This window comes from Rhipicephalus sanguineus, chromosome 7, assembly GCF_013339695.2.
Source record: "Rhipicephalus sanguineus isolate Rsan-2018 chromosome 7, BIME_Rsan_1.4, whole genome shotgun sequence".
Lineage (NCBI taxonomy): Eukaryota > Metazoa > Arthropoda > Arachnida > Ixodida > Ixodidae > Rhipicephalus > Rhipicephalus sanguineus.
Window position 1 is genome coordinate 138,103,940 of NC_051182.1, and position 15,564 is coordinate 138,119,503.

Consider the following 15,564-nt stretch of genomic DNA (forward strand, 5'->3'; position numbering starts at 1 on the left):
AGCGTCCAGCACGACGAGGTAGCTGTGTTATTAGCCGTGTCGAACAAGTCTGTCAAGGTCAGTCTGAGTTCCCGAAGCGCGGTTGTTTCCCGGATGTACTTCGCCAGAGCAGTAAACAAACGTTCGCCAGCGTCGTACACATCTAGTGTGAGAGAAGTGAAGTGATCCAAAGAAAGCAGTCGTTGTATAGCGTCAACTTGCACGCTCTCCTCTCCGAAAAGGCCGATTCTTGAAAAGACATTGTAGTGCATGAGGTTCACTCCCACTCCGGTTACGTAAAATCCGAAGGAAACATGTATTGACGAGTTTGTCTGCGCCAAAGCTTCGAGGACAGCCGGGAATGTTGGGCAGTCTTGAGTAAAGTCCTGATGAACATCCAGCTTCTTAAGGTGCTTGTTTCTCGGCAGCAATGTGAAGAAGTCAATCCAGTTGCTCGGATGCCACAAGCAGTAGGGAAGCGCGAGTTCCTCTAAGGTTTGGTTCTGAGCCAGTGCCTCCGTGCAGCGTGTGAATGTGGCCTCTGATATCTTGGTGTACCGGGTCCGCGCCCAGCCAACATCAAATTTCCTCAAGGTGGAACATTCTGAGAGTATCCTCGTAATGAAACGCGCGGATCTTTCGCCGCCACAAAGGCCCAAAACCCGAAGCGTAGACAGAGTGACATTGCGCACGAGGGCCTCTTCGAGAAGAAGCTTCTCGCGATCCACATCCTTGCCGGAAACCGTCAGACTCGTGAGCAAACCATTGCTCCTCACGTATTCCCCGATTGGCCCTGGCGGCTCGACGGTCTCCCACTCAGTGTCCATGTCAAGCCATTTCAGCGTCGAGTTGGCCGAGAGAGCGTCGGTAAGTGTCTTTGGTGGCTGGCGTGATATGAAACATCCGCGGAACGCCAGGCTAGTAAGGCATTTCGTTGTTCTCAAAAGCGCCGAGACGGCTGCCACGATGTCGATGCGCGAGCCTGCCACCGCGTCGGAGTGCCAGCGCCCTGCAGAGCAACTCAGCACTTCGAGACTGCGAAGCCTGGGAAGGTGCGTCTCGAGGTGGGTGTCCGCGTTGTGATCCTCCAAAAGGTGCAGCGTGAGATTCTTTATCCGGGAGTAGTCGGGCAGTTCTTGAAGAACGATCCTGCTGTGCGACTTCACCGGGGAATCGGAGAGCTCGAGGGTGGTGATGCAGACGTGTGTTTTGAGTAACCAGCGAAGAAAGGCTGTTGCCCTGTACGAATCTGGATCGGGATGAGGCATCAGGTCGTCGTGGATGCTCACCAAGGACAGCGAGCCTCCGCGCTGTTCCCGAAGTTGCAGACCGCTGTCGAAGAGCAGATTGTTGCAGTATGACAGACAGTTGTTGAGCGGGCACACCTGATCATTGACTGCCGTGCACGGCGGACGATAACGATCCACCTCTGGCCGATAAGCGATGGCGCTGGTGTTGCCCCTTTCCTCGAAGGCTGAGAGCGACAGTTGCTGCTCACTTTCCCGAGGAAGGTTTTCCATCGCGTTCCTTCAATGGATCATCCGCGCAAGTTTATCAGAGTGAACCTGCGCAATGAAGAATAAGGCAATTTGGGTGTATTTAGAGGTTTCCGCGTACGCAAAAGCGGTCAGAGATGTTTGCAGGGGGGAGAGAGGGGTGAAACCGTCGAAAATTGTAACGGTACCTCCGCATTGTGTATGTACTGACGTAGCCGGGGGAGGTAAGAGGTTTTAACCCCCCCCTCAAAATGTTTTTTCAATTTTCAATGTGTGCACATACAAGCACACATTAACACACGCACGTACGTACATAGCGGGTGGCTGAAGCCCCCTCCCCCCTCCCCCATAGAAGCATAGAAAGAAAGAGCGCGAAATTGAGAGAACGAAAGGCGGAAAGAGAAGGGAGACAACGATATATAATAAAAATAAAGAGAGAAAGAAATAAAGAGCGAGAGAAATATCTAGAAAGAGGAAGCGAGAAATACAGAGAGAGAGAAAGAAAGCGAAGATAGAGAAAAAAGATAGCATGACCGAGAAATATGTATACAGAGAGAGAGAAAGAAAGAAATATCAATAAAGAGAGACGAAAAAGACATTCACAAGAACAGAGAGAAGAGAGAAAACGAAAGCAGTGAAGGAAGAGACAACGACAAAATTTGCACAAGTTAGCGGAACAGCCATGACTATTTAGAAGCCCATCGACTACGCTGTCTCTTCAGCATTGCGCCTGAGTCAGAAAGGGCTGGTGATCAGTATACAAAAAGCGTTTGTGAATACGAGAGTCAAGTATTATTGCGCCGTATATATAACGGAATTCAGCAATTTTGTTTCATAAATAGCAGACGATCGCTCGCTCTCCTCTCGGCAAACTACGGAGATCAAGGTTCGAACCCTGTGAGGACACAGGAAAGGACACGGCTATTGGTTGATTTCGTTCCTTTACGCTCAACGGCGCTGCTTTTTTCGCGTACCATACCCCCGATGCAACACAAGTATGTAACTCGTAACAAACTTAGCTTGAAAAATTTTGAAAGAGCATACCATCTGCCAAGGAGGAATGAAAGCAGGAGGAAGCATGCAGGAGGAATGAAAGCTGTCTCCGGGACAAGATTAAAGTCGGTATGTAGAATTGTGGACATGAAAAAAAAAATTCAAATTTAATGCCTCACGCGTGTTTCGGTTGCCGCGGCAAGCGCCTCTCTCGGAACAGATCCGGACCCACACGAACTCTTGGACGATGAATAAGCATCCCAGTCTAATGCCGCCCAAAACCCGCGTTTCAGTGAACACGCTACAGCCTACAATATATCTCGACGCTCGCGTTAGATGAATCCCAAATGAGATTCTTGGTAAATTCGTCTCTTAAACTGCCATTTCGTTACATATCGACAACCACAGAGAAACTCAGGCTCTTCCTAGACCACCTAACTACTCTGAATACCTTGCTACTCAGTTCCTAGCTACTCTGTAACAAGCTTTTGCGTATAATAACCAACAAGAATGGGAGATGAAACGTGAGTCCGACTATTCAATGTGTCAAACGGAGTCGGTTAACCTGTTTTTCTCGTAGTCTGAATAATGGCATGCAGCACGTCGGCATAAGCGAACACAACGTATCTGCTGACCTGTAACGGGACGACGATCGAGGTCGTGGAAAGGCTGTCGTACAGTAGAGCAGAGTAGATCCGTGGCAGAACACGCGATGGAACGTCGTCACCAAAACCGAAGCAACTCGGTGATGATGATGCGTGTTTCGAATCTTGGCGTTCAGGTGGTGCAAGGCCGACTCACGTGTAGCATTAGAGGAAAAGTGGTGCAGGACCAATTGCGAGCGACATCAATAAGCAGGGCTAAATAAGTTGCGAATGAAGCGTCACTTGTGGGTTGAAGGGACAAGCACCATTCAGGAAAAATCATCAGAAATAGATCGCTAAGCAAATTTTATCTTTCGAAGAATTATGGTATATCTAGTTAGTTTTAAAAAGCTGTAATGCGCGAAGAAAGCTCAATTTCCTTTCACTGTGCTTTCTTTAAAACACGTATTGTTGGGAAAAAGGGGGTCGGGGGTGGCATTCATACAAATCCAGAAAAGCTAATGCCCCTCTACCTACGGCCTTTAAGGAAAACGCGCTTGTAGGGCTCTCTGACGTGAAAGGCCCAGAAGAAATGTACTCGTGTTTTCGGTCCTTCCCGTGTTATCTCAGTTACGGCTGAGTGCAGTTTGCGCTTGCTGGCTCGGTTCTTTCCGAGCTGTGTGACATTATGAATCATGATATTCATTGAAAAAAGTAAGTCAGAAGGCCATTCCATTCCCCCCCCCCCTCCCTTGCCGTGGAAAAATTCTGGCCTAACGTGAATTTGCATTGCCTCAGGGATCGAAGGCACTGAAAGCTTTTTGCACATAACATGATCTTGCGCAGCCTCCTTTATCCGCCCACCTTTAAACAAGGTAGGATTTTGAGCGATGTGGTCGTCATAGGTTGCGTCATGATGACGTCACAAGTTTTGGCGATCTACGGCGTCGTGGTGGGACGTCATTGGTCAAACAATATAACGTGGCTTTTCGGCGATACCTTTGGAGACCTTACGCGACCTTTTGTGATATCTTGCTAGACCTTGCAGTCGAGCAGTATCTCGTGGACGGGAGAGCCAATATAGCCACATAAGGCATTCGCTTGAAAAAATGAAAGACAAAAAGTTAATGTGAGTATCAACGTATATTCAACGAGAGCGGCCCGAGTACATAATGCTCTTGTCGTTTTACAAACGTTGCATACGGTGCGTTGTGAACGTAGTAAATATGGCGGGCTTAGGACTGTAGCGATTACAGGAAACATTCCTGTCGCAAGTATGATATATTATCGATTTGCATTAATGTCCGGCGTGTAATTCATTCGGTGTTAAACAATTTTGTTTGCTTCGCGATGAGCGCGTGACAGAAAAAGTTTATTGTCGTGTGTTGGAGCTAACACCGAAAGCTATTTCTCTGGCGCGTTTTTTATTGCGATAGCAATTATATGTACACTTTCGGCTGATTTTTGCCGTCGCCGTCATGTCCTGTTTATTTATATGTATGTATATATATATATATATATATATATATATATATATATATATATATATATATATATATATATATATATATATATATAAAGGCGCAGTGGAAAATAAAGCAGAAGAAAAAAATTTCGAAGCACCCGACCGGGGATTCGAACCATTGACCCCTCGCTCGTGTTATGTTTTCTCGTATATAATACACTATCATCGTTGTTACACGTTTTGGTTCAGAGCTATTGTTGTGTGCGCATGTGCGGTAAGGTTGACTTTGGCTTATATATGAATTGGCATACGAAAGAATAAAGCAGTTGTTAGTCAGCGCTTGTATCGTACGTTTTTTTTTTTTTTCGTGGGCGCCTTCTGTGTTTGCGCAGTAATTTTAGCCTTAAGATTCTGGGCACAGTGTAAGATATATACTGTGATTCTGGTTGAGCCGTTTCGTTTCTTCCCTCCTGTGGCATAAGCCTACAAGAGCCAAAGCGTTCCCACTAGCTCGCGCCACCACGAGCCACGGGACTCACTTCTTTTTCCCTCGCTGATTGTCCACGAGTGGCGCGGCGCTACAACCCCAATATTGAAAACTAGGTCAGGTCGCCAGCGATACGACTCAAACGTAGCGCAGGCAACGATGCAGAATGGCCCGCATCTCGTATAATTTTAATTTAGCCACGTTTGAGGTCCCGTGCGTTTCAGCCAACGCCGCGTGCATTTGTATGATGTCGTTAGTATCCTGGAGAGCGAATGACGCATGGCGTAATTGTCTAAGGTAGCGCACTGCGGAGCGAGGGGTTGCAGGTTCGAATCCCCGGTCGAGCACTTCGGAATATGAAATGCGAAGCATTTCTTAGCGATCCCAAGGCACTTTGAGCGTTTCTATCTATCTATCTATCTATCTATCTATCTATCTATCTATCTATCTATCTATCTATCTGCCTGCCTGCCCTGCCTGCCTGCCTGTCCACGTCTGGGTGCCCTTGTGATCGCCTTGTTGACTACGTGTAGACCAAAATTGTTAGGGTAGGGTAAGAGGATTTGACGGACATGACTGTTTGGTCCTGGCACGAAAAACGTGAAAGTCCTGTCGCTGACATCGTGAAACCATTTACTCCAGACACGCGTGGCACATACCCGTTTACCACGAGCCGCGGTGTGCGGGTATGTGCCACAGGTGATTGACAGCTTATACACACCCAGGAACGGCGAGAAGGGACAAAGCTAACTTAAATGCGAGAGCGTTAAGAAAAACCGGCATCCGCCGCGATGACCCGACGAATGCAAAGAATAAAAATTGGTATCCCAGCGGGAATCGAAGCCAAGCATTCTGCGTAGCAGTCAGGTATTCTACCACAGAGCCACGTCAGGTCTAGACACTGGTTTGGAAAACAACCTACGCAGGCGTAATGTCGGGGCCACGTCAGTTATGGTTATAGTGCTGGCTATATAATTTTATAACAGAGCAATAAAGACTACAGGTGTACTCCTACGATAAAGGCGTCATGTCAGATTAACGTCGCTCGACCCCGTAGGAATACGCTGACGAAAGTTACGTAGGATATTCACGTCATAGCACCGTAAAGTGATCTGCGTTTCGATAATACGTATGCGCTCTACCGTGAGTGCTGACGTTACGTCAGACGATATGTTACACTTTAAACGCCAGTGCTGTCGACGTGCCTGTGAAGCCCGCGTTGTGCACACAACTGCTAGTTTTACAAAAACACGTCGTTCCACCTCGTAATGCTTGGCTCACAGCGGAAAAAAATGCAGCATAGAACTAGCTGACTGCTTCGCATGAAACCAATTCCTACAAGGTGTGAGATTTATCGAATTTTTTTGTTCTTATTTTTATTTGTGGCTTTCATTTATATACACATATATATACATATACTGGACATGACGGCGAAGGCAAAAATCCGCCGAGAGTGTGCATATAATTGCTATGGCAATAAACGAGGGAGAAGGTGAGAGCCGCATATCTAAAGTCCGTCATTGGTTGAGTGAATAGGCACAAAGCTTCTTCATTTCGAAGAGGGTAGGCGTACAGCCGGCCAGAAAATAATGACAACGCGAGCGCGTGGGGAAATTGCCGTTTGCACGTCTAGTGGCTGCAGGGAACATTCCCCAGAGCGTCGCAGTGGGCTCATCGGTGCTTTTGAGACTTGCCACTAGACGGCGCAGAGAAGAATTTTGGCACGTGCTCGCGTGGTCCGTATTACTTTGTAGTCGACAGTACGAATGATAGAGGGCCCTTCGTCGCACTATAACTTTATTTATTGGATTCATACATACTACGTGAGTTTCGTTGGCTCAATGTTCTTTTTGGTTCGGATGCTCAGCTCGAAGTGGCGTAATCCGGCTTGGCTATATGGTGAAACACTTCACATCGTCGAAGCTCAGATATCGCCTTACCAGGCGCCAGCAGTCGTTGCTCAGGTCTTGCAGTTGCATACCAGAACCGACGACGCGTGGAGAGCAGGTCACGCATTCCTTGACCACACCGGTCAGTCGCATGAAGTCGTTGAGGCCTTCGACGCTGCTGAGATGGCTTCGGATCGTGCTGGCCACTTGGCGTGCGGCGATGCCCTCTTTTTTGGCGAGTTCCCTCAGTAGGGCTGGATTTCGTGAGACCTTCTCCAGTGCGGTGGCGGTGTACCTGTTTGCAATGATATTAGTGATAGAAATAACAATTCCTTACCGGCTGGAGGTCGCATGAGTATACAGGGTTAGCCTAAATGATTCATTGAGTCCAAAAGCACTATTTCTTTACAAGTGCACCAAGCACAGAGTCAGTTGATGCATCAAAATGTACCTACACTCGCAAAGTTTCTGGTACATTCTAGAAATATGCCATATGCGCGTCCTGGTTCATCCAGCACACATATAAATAAATGGTAATCGAGTGCCGTTAATGCTTTCACTAAGGTTTTCCCGCCAATGTCTTGTCACAGCAGCAGCGATGGGTTCCTGCAAATCTTGTGGAGCTGTTGGCATTGGGGGAAAAGTAACTTCCCCCTTAACGCTGAGCGCTTCTAATAAAGCTTTGCATATCACAACACGCAAAAACTGTTCCCCTGAATTTGCACCATTTCGTAGAATACCGACACAGGCCTGCCATCTAGCGCGCACGCGAGACGCGAGGTGGCCTTTTAAAATTTTTTAAGTGTATCGATCGCCTCATGTGTCACCCAGCTTTGTGCGTCGTATATCTTATAAAAAATTAAGAGTGCTTTAAAACCTTATGAATCATATGGCTAACCTTGTACATTGAAACCAGTGTAAGCAAAAGCAACAGCTAAACGACCAACCTTTTACAAAGCCACGAAATTTTGTGCGTATAGGCAAGATGCCAACGCGTATACAGACACTACTGAGTGGAAATTAGCACTGAGCTACAAATTGTATAGCTGCATCTCGAGGGTCGATCGTGGCGTGCTCTTGCGGTTCGAGTCTGATAAACCGACGAAAGATGGGTTACATATTATATAAAGTGTAAACGCTTGGAGGATGATATCAGGAAATTTAATCACTTTGGTTATAATATATTTAGGACGCGTAGTGATCTGTACCTTAGCCCCTGATTTCCGCACGTAATTTGCTATTCGAAAGAATTTTTGCACGGTGAAATCTATCTTAAAGAAAGGCACTTTGATCACTTCTCAATGACCCCCCCCCTCCTCTCCGCCAAAAAATTAAATACAAAAAAAAATAAACGTGAGAGATACCTACCAGTCGAGACGAGTAGTCGTGTTGAACGCAGCAGCGCGTTCGAGCAGGCCACAGTTCCTCCGCGTCGTTTCCCTGATTATGACCAAGCAGCGCTTGCCTTCGACGCCCAGTTTAGAGTTGTACAAGTCGAAGTTGAGAAGATTATAGTTGTCGCCAATGGCCTCCGAGAGAAGGGAGACGAAGTCGGTGGCTGTACCATCTCCTGCATTCAGAAAAAATGACACCCGAGAGATGTACCTGCTGAGCCCGATGATGCGAGCGAGGTGGTCGTTGCACTGGAAATTGCCGTTGCTGAAAATATCCAGATCCGAGACGCTGGTGTTAGCGGACATCGACTCGAAAAGAAACTTCCAGCCGAACGATGCGGCTGTGTTGGCCTCCTCGAAAGGTTTTGTAGCAGTGAGTGTCAGTTTCCGAAGCACAGTGGTTTCTCGGATGTACTTCGCCAGCGCAGAGAACACACCATCGCCAGCCTCGTATAAATCTAGCGAGAGGGAAGTGAAGTGATCCAACGCTGGCAGTCGTTGTAAAGCGTCAACTTGCACGCTCTCCTCTCCGGAAAGGCTGATGCCTGAAAAGGCCCTGAAGTGCATGAAGTCCACTCCGAATCCGTGTAAGTAATCCCCGAAGGTAACGCGTGTCGATGAGTTTGTCTGCGCTAATGCTTCGAGAACAGGCGGAAATGTTGCATAATCGTCAGTGTCTTCATGATCGATCTTTAGCTTCTTAAGATGTCTATTTCTCGGAAGAAAGGAAAAGAAAGTAATCCAGTTGTTTGGGTGCCACAAGGAGTATGGTAGCTTGAGCACCTCCAACGATTCGTTCTTGGCCAGTGCTTCCGCACAGCGCGTCAATTGTGGCCTCTGATATTTCTACGAACTCATCGGCGCTCACATCGCTGATAGCAAGTTTCTTTAGGGCATGACATTCTGCGAGTAACCTCGTCAAGAAACGTGCCTGTCGTTTCACCGCCGCAAACATTTAACGCCTCAAATGTAGAGAGGCTGCTATTATTGACAAAGGCATCTTCGAGAAGAAGCTCTGCGCGATCCACGTCAAAGCCACAAAGTGAGAGACTTGTGAGGATTCTGTTACTCTTGATGTATTCACCGAGGTGTCCGGGAGGCTCGTCGGTCAGTCCAGCCCGTTACGAGCTCAAGCGACTTCAGCGTTGAGTTGGCGGCCAGCGCGTCGATGAATGACTTTGGCGGCTGGCTGTCATCGTCAGTTGCGTGGTAAACCAGGGACCTCAGGCAAGTAGTAGTTCTCAGAAGGGCCGATACGGCACCCACGAGAGCATCGCTACTTCGACACATGATGAAGCAGTTGAGCACTTCGAGACCGCGAAGCCTGGGAAGGACTGTCGCGGTGTGGGTGTGCACGGCGTCATCCTCGTAACAGGTCAGCGTGAGCTTCTTCAGCAGGGAGTGTTCGGGCAGTTCTGACAAGATTATCTCGCTGTGCGACTTTAAGCAATTGTCTATCAGTTCTAGGCTGCTGATGCAGACGTGGGTTTTGAGCAGCCATCGAAGGAAAGGAGTCGCCCTGTATGAATCTGGGCCGGGAGTAGGTGTCAGATTGGCGTCCGATATCTCAATGCTCGTTAAAAACAAGGAGCCTCCGCGTTGTTCCCGGAGCTCTAGGCCGATGTCGAAGAGCAGCTCGTTGCAGTTCGGGAGGAAGTTGTTGATCTGGCATACCTGGTCTCTGTACGCCGTGCACGGTGGTCGGTAACGGTCCACACCTCCTCGTTCAACAATGTCCCTGGTATCACCCCCGTCAGCGAAGGTAGTGATCGACGGTTGCCTTCTTTCGCGAAAACGTTTCTCCATTGTGTTCCTCTGAAGGGTCGCCTTTTCTCGCTATCTCCAACCTGCGCAGAAAAGAGAACACAACAGTCAGTGCATGCCGAGGTCGACCAGAGATGCTGAGAGGTCCGTATGGCATCTCCGATGATAGAATACGATATATTAATTGTTGGGTTTTTACGTCCCAAAACCATGATATGATTATGAGAGGCGCCGTAGTGAAGGGCTCAGGAAGTTTAAACTGCCTGTGGGTTCTTTAACGTGCTCTTCAGGTGGCCCTGCAACACTTTGCTAAGTTATAATCGATTGGCTTCATTATAATTTAAAAGAGTTCATTGGCTCACGAATCGACAGCCGTAAAAACTTTTGGAATGCGTCAAGTACGAGCGGAGTTAGTTTGTCGCACGCTTTAAGCGCTTTCCCTCTCCTTTCGTACCAGAAAGCGCGCTGAAAGCTACGCGAGGAAGAGGCGGGGGGGGGGGGGGGGCGCTGACAAGTTGCCAAGAAGGTACGTCCGTTCGTCAGCACACGTGATGACCTTGAGCATATTACATGCGAAGCACCTTGGCGGAGTTCAATCCCGTGGTGGTGGTGGTGTGCGGCGTGACAACCCTTTTGCATGCGCATTTTCCCCCTCCGCTCCTACGCTCCTCCCTCTCGCGCGCCTCACTCTCCTGCGCAACGCCGCGAGGAGCGCCAGCGTCCCTCCCCCTCTCTCTCCTCTCCTACATCCCTCAGTGCGCGCCTGTCGACCGCGAGCCCCGCGCTCTGTGGTCAAAGGGCGGCATCGGAAGCCGCGGTAGCTTCCTCTCCGCGTTCCACGACTGAAGTCGGTAGCTCATAAACCCAACGGAGCGATCCCAAGGCTCCGCCTTCGCATCGCCTCATGGCCGCTTTAGGGAGATGGTGTAATTCTTTATTGTTTTCCCTTTCTATTTTTTTTTCTTTCAAACGGTGGCTTATTTCAGGTGATTGCGCAGCGCGTGGGTAAGTGGCGGCATCCCGCGGTCGCTTTGGGTTTATGGCATTAATTGTCGAGAGAAGAGCGAGCGATTTGCAGCTTACTTTGAGAATTATTTGTAAATTCCAGGCCGCGTGCTCCGCTATAATATTTGGCTCAAGTCTTCTCCGGAGCCTCGACTACCGATCGGCAGAGTTTTCTGAGCACGCTGAAAGAGTGTGGCAGGGCACCTTTAAATCTAAGCACACGGTGCTCTAGCATACTGCCTCCATCCAAGTACGGCCGCCGCGGGCCGGGGTTTGATTGCACGACCTTCGAGTCAGTAGTCGAGCACCATAACCACTGAAGCACCGCGGCGGTTACCGCTAAAAAACTGAAGCACAAGCTGCACATTTTGAATTGGGATATAGTGCTTAAACATCATTTCAAGTCGATCGCTTAACAAGTATTAGGCAGCACTAAGTGAAATTAGACTAATGTTGAGTCGACATTAGCCAACGGCCGCCGACGCAGACCATCGTGCACCGTCTAAACACAAACCCACGCGAGGAAGGCTATAATCTTCATTAGCCTGCGTTATCCAACACTGTAACGTTCATTATGGCAGGCTAATGAATGTAACATTCAGTAGCGTACCATTTAGCTAACAATAGTCAATATGAGCCTCCGCACGATTCACGCTACGCTTCTTAACATTCGCCTTTATTCGCTGCGGCGTTCCTCTGCTTATGTTGCTCGACTGCTGGTCCTAAGGTCGCGGCATCGAATCACGGCCGCGGCGTCCGCATTTGGATGTAGGCGATATGCTAGAAGCCCGTGTGCTTAGAGTTCGGTGAACTTCAGATGGTCGAAATTTCCGGAGCCCTACACGACGACGTCTCTCATGAATAATCACATCGGGTTTTGGGACCTAATACCGCAACAATTACTCTTAACACTCACCATTAATAAACCAAAACTATTCGACATTTACCATATTGTAGCCAACAAAAAAGCACTGGACGGGTCCCCTCATGCACTCGCCTGAGACGACTCGAAGGCGGAAGCTATCCCGTGTCGCCACCTTACCGGGTACATAATACCGACGTAATGTTCACTAATGAACTGTCTGTAATGTCACTTTTATTCAGGGAAGGGTATATTAGCTCACCGCGCAGTGAACAGTGGTGTTAGTGGCGAAGAAACGCTACCATTGCGTCTGAAGCGATACCGAAAGCCGTAACAAGGAACGCCCGGGAGCCTCTCCAGTCCGCCCATGGCCGAACACGCGTTTCGGTTGTCGCGGCAAGCGCATCTCACGGGGCCGATCGAGACGCTGACAATCGCTGAAACGTCAGTGAAAGACGCCATGCCGTGCCGTGCCGCTCAAGAGCAACGTTTCAGCAGGGAACTCGCCACAACCACGACCTTTATACAATGAAACTCTAAGCTTACGTTAGACAAATCCCGAAGGAGATTCTCTGTGCATTGTTCAGTTCAACATTCATCTTACCGCAGATGCACAACCAAACACAAAGGTTGTTTTCCTATGTACAAATATATATATTACAGAAAACGAACGACACCGACTGATCGAGCGACGAGCAGTGGGTGGCGACTGCTCTGAAATATGCTTTCGCATTAGGGCCTGTTCTTGTTCACCATATTTCGCATTTAATAACCACACGTGCATGGGAGAGGTTGAAGCTTGGACACGACTCACCCACATGTCTCCAACGGGAGTCTGTTAACCAGCTTTTGTCGTAGCCTGAATAAACCTAGCTGGTGCCTTCCTCGCTAAACGGGACGCAGAACGTTAGCATATAAGTAAACTAATAATAAAAACGTATTTGCTTACCCGTAAAGAGACGGCGAAAACGTATTTGCTTACCCGTAAAGAGACGGCGACGACGACGTCGGAACGATGCTGTCGCGGCAAGCGTGATAGAACGGTGTTACCACAACCAGAGTACTTTAGTCATATGAGTTATGAGTTGAGAAACTACCCCATAGGCTTCATGTATCAAAATCGTAAAACGCCATTGCGCGAATTTTGCAGATTGTCGCGCCATCTGTAAGCGAGAAAACAAGCTAATAAACATTTTCTTGTGCTCAAGCCAGCCATGAATCCCAAATTGATGAAGCGCGCAGTGTTTTTTTCATTTTTTTTGCTTCCGGCTTACATTTCGGAGATGATACTGCGTCCATGGAACTCAGCAACCTCTCCGGAAGTCACTTCTAAATTTTTGCTGAGACAAATTGCGCAATAACAGCGACGACTGCAGCGACCGTGGCGATACGGTTTGCTTTCTGCCGGCGACCCCCAGATGGCGCGTCACTTTGGAGTGTTCCGCAAACTTTCGAAGAGATTTTTGCAACTGGTGTGATTGAACAACCCTGATCGAAACCGAAAGATCTTGATGGCGATGATCACTTGGCTTTTGAATCTTGACGTGCAGGTGGCGATTCACATTTTGAGGAAAACCGGTGCAGAGAAAAAGGTGTGCGACATCAGTGGCGCGATGTTGTACGCGTTCTTAAAACGGACGGAGGCGGTCCGTTACATCCAGCCGCAGGCGACTGGTCAATGCAGGGCCGTGACGTCTGTCGCGGTTCACATTGGCCATTCGCGTGCGGCTGGATGTAACGCCACGCCGCCGTGCTTGTTTGGAATGCGTTCAAGATCGCACCACACATATAGGGGGTCATGCGAGTTGGGAATGAAGCGCGACTACGAGAGAAAGAGAGAAGCGCCATTCAGGAAAAATCATTGTTTAAATAAATCGCGTGTCTAACTTAATTTTTGAAGCATTTTTTGAAGCACTAGAGAGATTTGAATGCCCGCAATGCTCGAAGAAAAGACGAGTTCTCGTTACTTTGGTGTTATTAAAGTGTGTTTCTTAGCACCCACTGCGAAAAAAACTGGCGTGGGGGGGGGGGGGGGCGTTAGGGGAGGGAGGGTGAGCACGGAAGTGCACGCTGCAAAGGCTGTGTTGTGTGGTACGACCACAACAGATATCTTCTCGCGTTTGGTTCCTTCGCGTGTTATCGATATGCCGGTGGACCGGATTTCGCGCTTGCTGACTGGACAGATTCCGAGGTTTGTTACGTCATAACTTAAAGCATTCATGGAAGAGTCAGGCGAATTGGAAACGAAGGAGTGTCTGCTTTAGTGGTCCTTGTGCCACTTGCTTGACCTACAGGACGAATTGCCCGGTTCCAGATAGTGGACACTGCCACTCAATGCACATGCAGCGTCGTGGAGCTTTTCTGCAATCGCAAAAATAGAAAAAAAAAATGTAAATGCAACTGTATGGCCTGCAACACACGTTGATCTTAAACATAAATCTATAGAGAAATCTAGATCGGGTACAGCTGGCTGCTAATCAGGAAATAAAGAAGGGGCAGATTTTTAAAGCCAGACTTCAATTTTGAAACATAATGCATAATCACTTTTGAAGTGCAATAGGCCCAGAAGAAAAACATGACAGCTTACACCTTTGACTCGTCCAAGGCGAATGCATGGGACAGCGTGTACTTTTGAATGGGTCCTGATGAGAGAAAGGGAAGCGTTGCGTCCGCTGTGGGTGAAAACACAGTGTCTATGATCGCATGGTTTTCGCTTCCTGCGGCAGGAGTTCATTGACAGCGCTCTGGATTTTAGCTTTCAAGTGTTCAATGTACAGCTTCTTGTAGGATCATACTTACAAGAGAAACTGGACTCTGGTTACTCGCATAACCAGAGTCCGCTTTACATCACTGAAATATCATAACAACGAATGCATTTATTGACCTGGGCTCACTCTTCAACTTCACGTGGTTCGGCTAAGCGTCGAGGCGTCCGGCTTTCCGACGGTGAAGCGTTTAACGTCGTCGAAACTAACGTATCGCCTCACGATGCGCCAGCAGTAGGCGTTCAGGTCCTGCAGTTGCATTCTGCAGCTCCCGACAGGTAGCGCGCACGTCACGCTATCCTTGACCACACCTGTCAGTCTCATGAAGTCGTGCAGCCCTTCGACGCTCCTCAGACGGCTTCGTAGCATACTGGTCACTTCGTCTGCGGCGACTCCCTCCTTTTCGGCGAGCTCTCTCACTAGCGCTGGATGCCTTGAAACTTTCTCCAATGCGTTGGCCGTTTACCTGTTTGATATAATAAGGGCAAAAGAAATAACAATTAACTACGGACAACAGCCACTATGAGCATATATTGAGACTTGAAGAAGTAAAAAAAAAGATTTGAAAAAAAAAGGTAGAGCCAGTCCCACGAAGTAAAAGCTGCCGAAACAGTCAAGCGCTCTCGTGGCAACTCCCGCTGCCGCTCCTCTCGAGTGGCTTCTTCACCGGGCGTACGAGAAGTCTTGCCCAGCTTCGGAAAGGACGCGGCGCGGGTGCACTCCCGCTCTTATAGCCATAGCCAGTCGCCTCGTCTCCTCCGCGCATCTCCTTCTCACACTCAACTCGGCCTCGCACTGGTTGAAACCTCTACAGCATGTCTCTCCGGCCAATGCCACATAGGATGGATGGATGGATGCTATGAGCGTCCCTTTATAAACGG